Source organism: Equus quagga, chromosome 22, assembly GCF_021613505.1.
Source record: "Equus quagga isolate Etosha38 chromosome 22, UCLA_HA_Equagga_1.0, whole genome shotgun sequence".
In the NCBI taxonomy this organism is placed as follows: Eukaryota; Metazoa; Chordata; class Mammalia; order Perissodactyla; family Equidae; genus Equus; species Equus quagga.
In genome coordinates, this window is record NC_060288.1 from 4,184,794 (window position 1) to 4,194,221 (window position 9,428).

The 9,428-nt window shown below is 43.0% G+C and overlaps 1 long non-coding RNA gene across 3 annotated transcripts in view; it reads right to left on the reverse strand.

The window, feature by feature from the left end:
• The window catches only part of LOC124231772 (uncharacterized), a 31,899-nt gene extending 26,412 nt beyond the window's left edge, over positions 1 to 5,487 (reverse strand). For all 3 annotated transcript variants that reach the window (XR_006886676.1, XR_006886675.1, XR_006886677.1), the window contains exon 1: positions 4,297 to 5,487. This is a non-coding gene — a long non-coding RNA (uncharacterized LOC124231772). The remainder of the gene's footprint in view (positions 1 to 4,296) is intronic.
• Between the last annotated feature and the right edge of the window lie 3,941 nt (positions 5,488 to 9,428).

Below are 9,428 nucleotides of genomic sequence, written 5' to 3' on the forward strand. Positions count from 1 at the left end.
CAACCTCATGAAAGTCCCAAGCCAGGACCTTCCAGCTAAGCTGCTCCTGAATTCCAGAGCCAGGAAAACTGAGAGACATGACAGATGATTATTGTTTTAAGTCACTACGTTTACAGGTAATTTGTTAGGCAGCAATAGAAGGCGAATACATCCTCCCTTTCATCAGATAGTCCTGTATCCTACTTCTAAAAGCAATTATCATGAGAAGGAATCTACCTTCCTGCCTTGTTACCAAAACGATAATCTGCACCATGGTTTCCTCCCTCTCTCCTGTTATAAACCAGGAGCTGTCTCCCCTGCCCTCTAAGGCCATGCTCTGCATCTCTGCTCTGTGCTCCATCCCACCTGCCATTTTAGGAGCGGTACACTATTGATTATCTCTTGTGCACTCTTTCCCTAACAGCTCTCCCACTCTACTGAACTCTTCCTTACATCATTTCAACCTGACGCAGTATTTTTAGGAGTAAAATACATTTATCCTAAGAGCACAGTTTTCTTTCCAGTTACTCCCCAGTCTCACTTCCTCATCTCAAGCAAAGTGCTTTCACTGTCTCATTTCCTCATGTCCTACTCATTCCTCAACACAGTATAACTTGGTTTCCATCCACTGCCATTTCAAGGACAAAATTCTTGGCAAAGTCACCACTGATCTTATTCACAGAACAGAGATGTAGATTGCAACTACACTGATACTATTCCTTATCTGTCAAATTATTAAAGACACAGTGGGCCACATCTTTTATTGGCCAGGCTGTATGGAAAGGCATTCTCATACATTGCTGGGGTATAACTCCTATGGAAGGAAATTTGCCAATGTCAAGCAAAATGCAAAAACATTTACCATTTCCCTGTCAATCACACTACTAGGAATCTATCTGAAAGATACACAAATACTAAAAGACACTGGTGAAATTATTCACTGTGACCTTATTAATAATATCAAAGGACTGGAAACAATGCAAATGACCATCAACAGGGAATCAGTTCAATAAAGTCTGGGATATCCACATAATGAAGAAACACGTAGCCAGAAAAAAGAAAGAGATCTTCTCTGAGTATTGATAGAGATTCTGATCTCCAATAAACTTAAGTGGAAAAACAAAGTCAAGGAAGAAAGCCATCTCTATGGAAACATTTATTTTTATAGGAAGAGGAGGCATCCTTTCCCTGGAGCCACAGAATAAAATATAACTCCATAAAATCAGCTTCTTGAGGTCTCTCTGCATGTTCTCCCTGCACCCTAAAGATAAAAGCAATAAAAAGTATGAGTGTGGGCAGGGAGGGGAATGTTGGACACAAAAAGTGAGTTTGTGCCAGGTAGACAAAGGGTTACAGGGAGTCTGACTCCTGGGCCTGGTTGGTAGACAGATTAATGCTCCCACCCCAAAGATGTCCATGTTCCATTCCTCAGAACCTGTGAATATGGGACCTTACACGACAAAAGGGTTTTGCAGATGTGATTAAGGTAAGGATATTGAGATGCGGAGCTGGTCTTGGATTATCCAAATGGGTTTAATGTCATCACAAGGTTCCTTAGAAGAGGAAGGCAGGAGGGCCAGGGTCAGAGAAGGAGATGTGATGATGGAAGCAGAGGTCAGAGAGAGAGATTTGAAGATGCTACCTGCTGACTTTGAAGACAGAGGAAGAACCACAAGCCAAGGAATGCAGGCAGCCTCTACAAGATGGAAAAAGCAAGGAAATAGATTCTCCCTAGAGCCTCTAGGAGGAATGCTGCCCTGCCAACTCATTTAGGATTTCTGACCTCCAGAACTGCAGGAGAGCAAATTTGTGTTACTTTAAGCCATGAAGTTTGTGGTAATTTGTCACAGCAGCCAGAGGAAACTAATACAGCTTCTCATAGCAAACGCTCTATGAGCCTTGGTGGGAATCCAGTGGGCTCAGACACCTGCTGCAGAACTTCCCTCCCCTCTGCAGGTGGCGGAGGTCTCCCTTCTCCCACCAGGGACATGATCTGTAGTTAGGAATAACTTTAGTCACTGAGCCGAGTGAGAGGAGGGCTGGGATCCAGCCAGCTCACTGGGGCCCCAGGAGGAAAGTAGGCTGAGAAGGTGCCTGGGACACTTTCAGGCCCCAAGGACCCTTTCAAGGTTTTTTGGAAGCTGAAGTCTCATAGTAGGGCAGGAGGGGGTCTCTGTTCAGTTCACAGAGTCAGTGACTCCTGCCTCTCTGGATATCTCAGTGCTGAAAGAGGGTCACAGAGGATGGACCACTCTGAACCAGTGTTGCCCAATACAACTTTCTGTGATGACAGAAATGCTGTACAATTCTGTTCTGTCCAATATGGGCATCCACTAGCCACATGTGGCTACTAAACACTTGAAATGTGGCTGGTGTGACTGAGAAAACAAATTCCTAATTACATTTTTCATTGGTTCAACTGAAACAGCTACAAGTGGCTAGTGGCTATGGTAGTAGACAGGGGAACCCTAGAAAAACTCAGGCCTGACTTCCTTTAGTATGAGGAGGGGGGACCTGTGAGTGGCCAAGTGGGGTGAAAACACAGACGTGGGTGAAGGGGATGCCTGCAGGTTTGCGTGGACAGGAGCTAGGAGCACAGTCAGCATCCTGTGCCATCGGACAAATGCAGGCATGAAATTATTGTTCCATTCTCTCGGTTCTAAACTCCAAGGTCTTTTCTTTCTACGTCTTTCCTACTCCACAGCCATCATTTGGGCCTGAGGAACAATCATCTTATACCTAAACTTCTTCCTAATATGTCCTCTCTTGCTTCTCAAGTCTTCATTCTTAATCTTAAAGTGCATTTTAACCCACGTGCGTGGACCAAATGCTAATCACATCATCCTTCTGCTCACATCTCTCCAGCGTCTTCCCACTGGTCTTAGAGCAGAGTCTAAAGCCATGTCTGACCTGGTGCTTCCTGTCCTCACCTCTCCAGTCTGGCTCACTCCCCGCCCACCTGTGTGGACTCAGCTCAGCCATCCCTGTCTTCTCAGTTCAAGGACATACCAGGCTCTCTGCTTCAGGGCTGTCCTCATGCAGGTCTCTCTGCCTGAAACGCTCTCTTGAACACACTCCCACACCTTCACTCCAGTCTGACCCTCCAACTAGATAAACCAGTCCCAACTTTAACTCTCAAGCTAAATATCAGTCTTTCTCAAGAGGGTTTTCTAGTTCCCTCAGTTTGAGTCCTCTTGTGCCAAGCTCCCATATCATTCTTATCATTAATTGTTTAAAACTCAATTTGGAACATAAATTCCATGGAGGCAGGACAAGGTCTGTTTGGTTCTCCAGGGTCCCTAAGAATCTGGCCCAGGGCCTGGCTCATAGTGATGATGAGCTATCCTGGTTTGCCTAGGACTGTCCTGCTTTGAATACTAAGCATCCTGTGTCCCAGCAAACCCCTCAGTCCTGAAGAAACGGGGATGACCGGTCACCATAAATTGTGTACTCAAAGAATACCTATTGCAAGACAAGTAAACATTCCCCTCAAGAATGTTACAGAAAAGCTAGAATGAAAAAGGCACACACACACAATTAGTAAGACCGACAACGTAAACTTACTCGACATGATTCTCTGCAGTATGAATCAGCAGACTTACGTAGAAAAGTTTTAACAAAGTTAATTCCTATTAGAAGGCAAGGCGTAGGGCACAATCTTATTGGAGACCAGTCCCCTAACTTTCAGTCCACAAGTTGTTGCTCAATACTCCTCCAAATGATTTGAAATCTCATTAAGAAAAAATTAAAAAACACTTGGTGAAAATGCATCTTGTTGCTGGTCAACTCAATTTTAAATTTCTGTTACTAATATAAAGAAATTCAAATCATTTTTTCCCCGTTGTGCCCCTATATTTTGAATCTTTGTGGAGGATTTATAGGGCTTTAGAAGTCAAACTGAATGGACCTGAGGAATGTTGCTGAGTGGTCCTGCCAGTACTTAGTAATAATACATATACATGTAAAAAGTTTATATATTTATTCTTATATATAAAATCTCGATATTTTAGTATTACAGAATGCAAGTAAATCTTTATTTCTCTACTGATACACATATTTACAGTTATTTATATGTTTGTTTAATGTGTATTTATTGGCACATAACTATTTACTAAATTATTTACATACACATAACCACATACAGCTTACTATCTTTCCCTTGAATATAACCCATCCAACATAAATACTTTTCTTAAGATACCCTCACTCTTTGTGACTCTTGTGTTTACAACCTGAGCACAGGAAAGCCCATTAGTAGTTCTTCTGCACAGCAGAGGCTGCTGGAACCTGTTGTTACACGTTCCACATGGTACTCACCCGGTCACGCAGAAATCCACAGATCAGTGAGGACAGGTGACCCTTGAGGCTGAGTTCAACTCAAACTTGAGCTCCAGAGATGCTTTTCCTGTTTGAAGAAAAAAGCCACAAATATTGTTTTTGAGGCCTTATACAGGGCGTAATACAGGTGTTAGATGGAAAGCCCATCCTATTCTTGTCTTTTCTGTATTTGCTGATTTAACATAATACTTGGCTGTGACTGGATTTTCCAGAATCCTATAAAGCCATCTGCTCTCCAAGATGTGAGAAAGCAGCTTCAAGCTGTGTGCACTTGACTTGCTCAACTCATCTGGCTGGATGGAGACTTTTTGGTGACTACACACTTTGAACACTGCTTGTCACTTATGGGCCCTATAAGAGACTCAGTTGACTTCTAAACAATTTCTACAGTTCATTCAGGGCTCCCGAGATTTTCAGGCCCTAGAGCTCTGTTTCCCAAACTCCCCATCACTGACATTTGGGGTTGGATAATTCTTTGTCTTGGGCGCTGCCTGTGCATTGTAGGATGTTGAGCAGCATTCCTGGCCTCCACACACTAGATGCTAGTAGCATCCGCGCCACCATCTGTAACAAGCAAAACAATGCCTTCAGACGTGGTTAAAAATCCCGTGGGGGCAAAAACCACACAGGGGAAGGTGACCAGCGCACTCTATGAGGAGTGGATGGCGGCGCCCAGAACTGGGAGGAAACAGCAGCTTCCGGCACACCTGAACGAACAGCCCAGAGGAGGAAACGGGGCTCCCGGGAGGGACTGAGGGACGCCGGGCCCCGAGCGCGGAGTCACTGGCAGCCCAGGCCTCTCCCCGGACTCGGACCGGAGCGCCAGACCGTCCGCCGCTCGCCTAGGGCTGCCCCCCACGCTAAGGCAGACCGCACCACGCGGACCCCGTCCGGCACGGAGGACACAGCACACCCGCGCAGCGCCACCGCTCCCTGCGCAGCGCCACCGCCAGCACCGCCGCTCCTTCCACGGCGCGGCCCCGCGCTTCTGCTTCCGGCCTCGGGCTGAACGCTCTGCGCTTGTTTCCAGTCTCTTTCCGGCGCCCGTGAGAGCGGGACAGGTCGGGGCGCCGGGTCGAGGCAGCGGGCGAGGCGGGGCCGTCCCCCAGCCTAGGGCGAGGTGTCCGCTTTGCTTAGTGAGGGCCGTGGGCTACGTCAGCACCAGGCACTGGGACCAGTTCTACGGGCGGGGTTGTGAGTGAGGACCAGGCGATGGGGGGCACCCGGCCCGGAGGGCGGGGCTGTGGGCGGAGACTAGACCTCTGGGCGGGACTGTGAACGATAACAAAGCTCTGGGCGGTACCAGGCCTGGAGGCAGGGCTAGAGTCGAAGGGCTGGACGGTGGGCGGGGACCAGTTCCAGGGGCGGGGGTGCGGCTGGAATAGGCTTGGTGGGCTGGACTGTGGAAGAAAAGTAGCTCCAGGGCCCGGGCCTGAAGGCGGGGCTTTCTGTGGATCCCTAGACTGTGCAGGTAGCAGGGTGCTTAGCAAACAACTTTTCTTCAATCCTTTCTCTACGGGGGTATGTTTGCTGTTCTTAACTTCTTTTAAAAACTGGATCTTGTATTCACATTCCTCTACAGCTTGCTGTCCCAAGCCAGTAGATCTAGCGCTATTTTAATTTTAAAAACTTGGGGGGGCGAAGGGGACTACATCACGGATGTACATACAAGAAAACTTCAAAGAGGTGTACAAAGTCAGTGAAATATTCTCACGCCCACCGCTATCTCCTAGTCTTTTTGCCCAGAGATAAGCATCCTTTTCTCCTCTATCCTTCAAGATATAGTGTATATATGTATGCATATATATAAGTTCAAGCCCAAGAGGGATGTCCCCAAGCAAAAACTGAAGCTGGTAAATTGTCTCATACATCTGAATTTACTGAAAAGTGTTTAAATTTATGATGGAGAGGGATGAACCAGGGATGAATTCATAGGAAGAAAATAAACAAAGAAATTTCACCATTTAAAGGTCAAAAGAAAAAATGAGAAAACGTGTTCATAATGTCTACATGGCACCACTCTGGATAAAATTCATGTGTGATAAAATGGTAAACATTTATGTCATAAAGCAATAAACATTGAATTTTGATGTATCCTAATTCATTAAATAATTATATTGGACGAGGGGTATTATGTTTTAAGGTATGTAAGAGAACTACATACTATCTTTTTTAGAGAAGAAGGTAATTAGAAAAAGTCGAAAGCTAAAAAATGAAAAAGCTGTGTAAGTAGCTGATGTAGAAATACAGAGCTTCAACCAGAAAAGAATATTTCTGGGAGTCAGAGTAAGGAGTGGGGAGGGTAGCTTTTCATTATAAGGCTTGAATTATTATTTGAGATATATGTATATAGACACACACACACATACACACATACACACATACACAAGCCTGAATTTGAATTCCAAAGGGTCTTCAAACTGTATAAAGAATTTATAAAAATGATTCACTTTGCAACAGTAAAGTGTTTTTGAAAACCGCAGACTTCAAGCACTAAGAAAAACCTATAATCATCCTGGTGGAAAAATGAATGGAACATTACTTTCCAACTTACATGATGCTAAGTGTTTTACATGTGTTACTCCTGGGTATTTTCACAGCAATCCACAAGGAAGATGTTATTATCTATCTCCAATTCAGAGATGAGGAAATTGATGGCAGAATATTGCTAAAAGTTTCATATTTCATAGAAGTTCTCAGTAGATACTGTTTTATTTTAAAAGTGTTTATTGAATTTTATTTTCATCAATAAAATAATATGTGCCACTCTAACAAATAAGCAAAGAGTATATAAAAAATTTAATAAAACTACAGTTTTCCTATGATATAGTTAAATATATCAACCACTTTATTATTTTTCTGTTCTCTGCCTCATATCCAGAAGATACTTCCTTTCTTAAAGTTTACTAGAAAACTCTACTAAATATTCAAGAAGCAGGGAATCCCCATAGTATGCAAACTTCCTGAACACACACACACAAAGCTATTGTAACAAAATATTTGATGCAAAAATCTTAAATTAGTAATGAACTGATGTCAATGCAAATCATAATTAGGCAAGTTTATCTGTAGAGTGACAAATATTTAAACTTTAGAAATTTAGGAAAGTAATTTATTACATTAACTAATGTATATAAGAAGAATTTTTTTCAATCTCACTAAGTGCCAGGAAAACATTTGGGAAAATGCATTACAGCATTATCCACAATAGCCAAGAGTTGGAAATAACCTAAATGTGCATTGATGGATTAAAACATAAAGAATATGTGCTATATCCACACAATGAAATATTATTCAGCCTTAAAAGGAAAGAAAACCCTGTCATATGTTGTAACACGTATGAACCTTTAGGGCATTATGCTAAGTGAAATAAGTCAGTCACAAAAGGACAAAAGCCACATGATTCCTCTTATATGAGGTATCTAGAGTAGTCAAACTCAGAGAAGCGAAATAGAATGGTGGTGGCCAAGGGCTGGATGTAGGGGGAGGTGGGAAGTTGGTGTTTATAGAGGTTCAGTCATGCAAGATGGTGGCGGTAGGGATTCTGAGATCTATTGCACAACAATGTGCACGGGGTTGACAGTATTATAATGTACACTTGGGAATTGTTGGCAGGGTGAATTTTATGTTGTGTGCTTTTTGCCACAATAAAAAAATTGAGAAAATATAATACTCATTTTTAATATATAACTCACAGAATGGAAAGACCGTCCCTAATTTGGAAAATATTAAAAGGCCATTAAGCCCTGTATTGGTTTGCTAGGGTTGTCATAACAAAACACCACAGACTGCGTGGCTTAAAGCACAGAAATTTTTTTCCTCACAGTTCTGGAGGCTAGAAGTCTGAGATCGAAGTGTTGGCAGAGTTGGTTCTTTTTGAAGGTCCTGAGGGAAGGATCTGTTCCAGGCCTCTTTTTCTGGCTTGTAGGTGGCCGTATATTCCCTGTGTCTTCACACTGTCTTCCCTCTGTCCCTGTTTGTGTCCAATTTCCTTTTCTTATAAGGACACTAGTCATATTGGATTAAGGCCTGCCCTAATGACCCCACTTTAACTTAGTTACCTCTATAAAGACCTTGTCTTCAAATGCAGTCACATTCTGAGGTACTGGGGATGAGAACTTCAACATATGAATTTTTTTTGGAGGAGGGCATATTTCAACCCATGTTAATCACTGCTGGTTAAGGATTGAAGCAACTCCCAATTTATGTGAGACCAAGATGAGAATATTGCAACATCATTAATTTTCCTAATGACAAGATCATCTGCCAATGAAATCTGAGAGGCTCTGCTCACATTTCTGTTTCTAATCAGTAAGCTCATTATGTTGACTGCATACAAGATCAATATGTAAGAAGCTTTTTATATACAAGGATAATACATATGAAAATATAGTAGAAAAAAAGAGTTCTTCAATTAGATCAATGTGTGTAAAATATGAAGCAAAAGCTTAAGAAGAAATGTCCAAATCATAAAGAAAAAAATTATAATGTGGCTTTTGGTTCTGAGCACAATGGTGTGGACTCACATTTCCCTGTTTCTCTCTGCTAAATACAATTAAAAACCTTGGAAATAATTTAACAGATAATTGTATGAAGACGGAAAGATGAAAAGAGGAGAGTGGATTGGCTAAAGACTTCAGCACTTAAGGAATGACACAGCAATGAGTTCTTTAGGTTTTCTTTGAGTCTCCTATTTATCTCATACTGATCACTGGAGAAGCCTGTAACCTGGAATCACCAATAGACCCAGACAAAAAACAAAAAAAACCCCAACAACTAAGAAAAACTTGTTCTCTCTGGCCAAAAGGTCAGGACATGGGAAGCTCAGCAGGACAGAAACATTTTTTACAATACTCACCCTAACCTTCCCAAATACTATGGGTGATCCATGGTGTCAGTGGGGACTGAGTGAGAAGTCTGGATGCCTGTTTCCCACCCAGAAACATCAGGCAACCCAGGTGGACGCTTTCTTACCTGCTGATCCTGTCTCTACTGACTCCCTAACCCAGCAGCAGCAAGTAGCTCAGGAAGTCACTTTCCTGTCTCACTGGCAGCATCAACAAAGAGCAAGTCAAACATCTAGTCTCTCACCCCTGCTAGACAACAGCAGG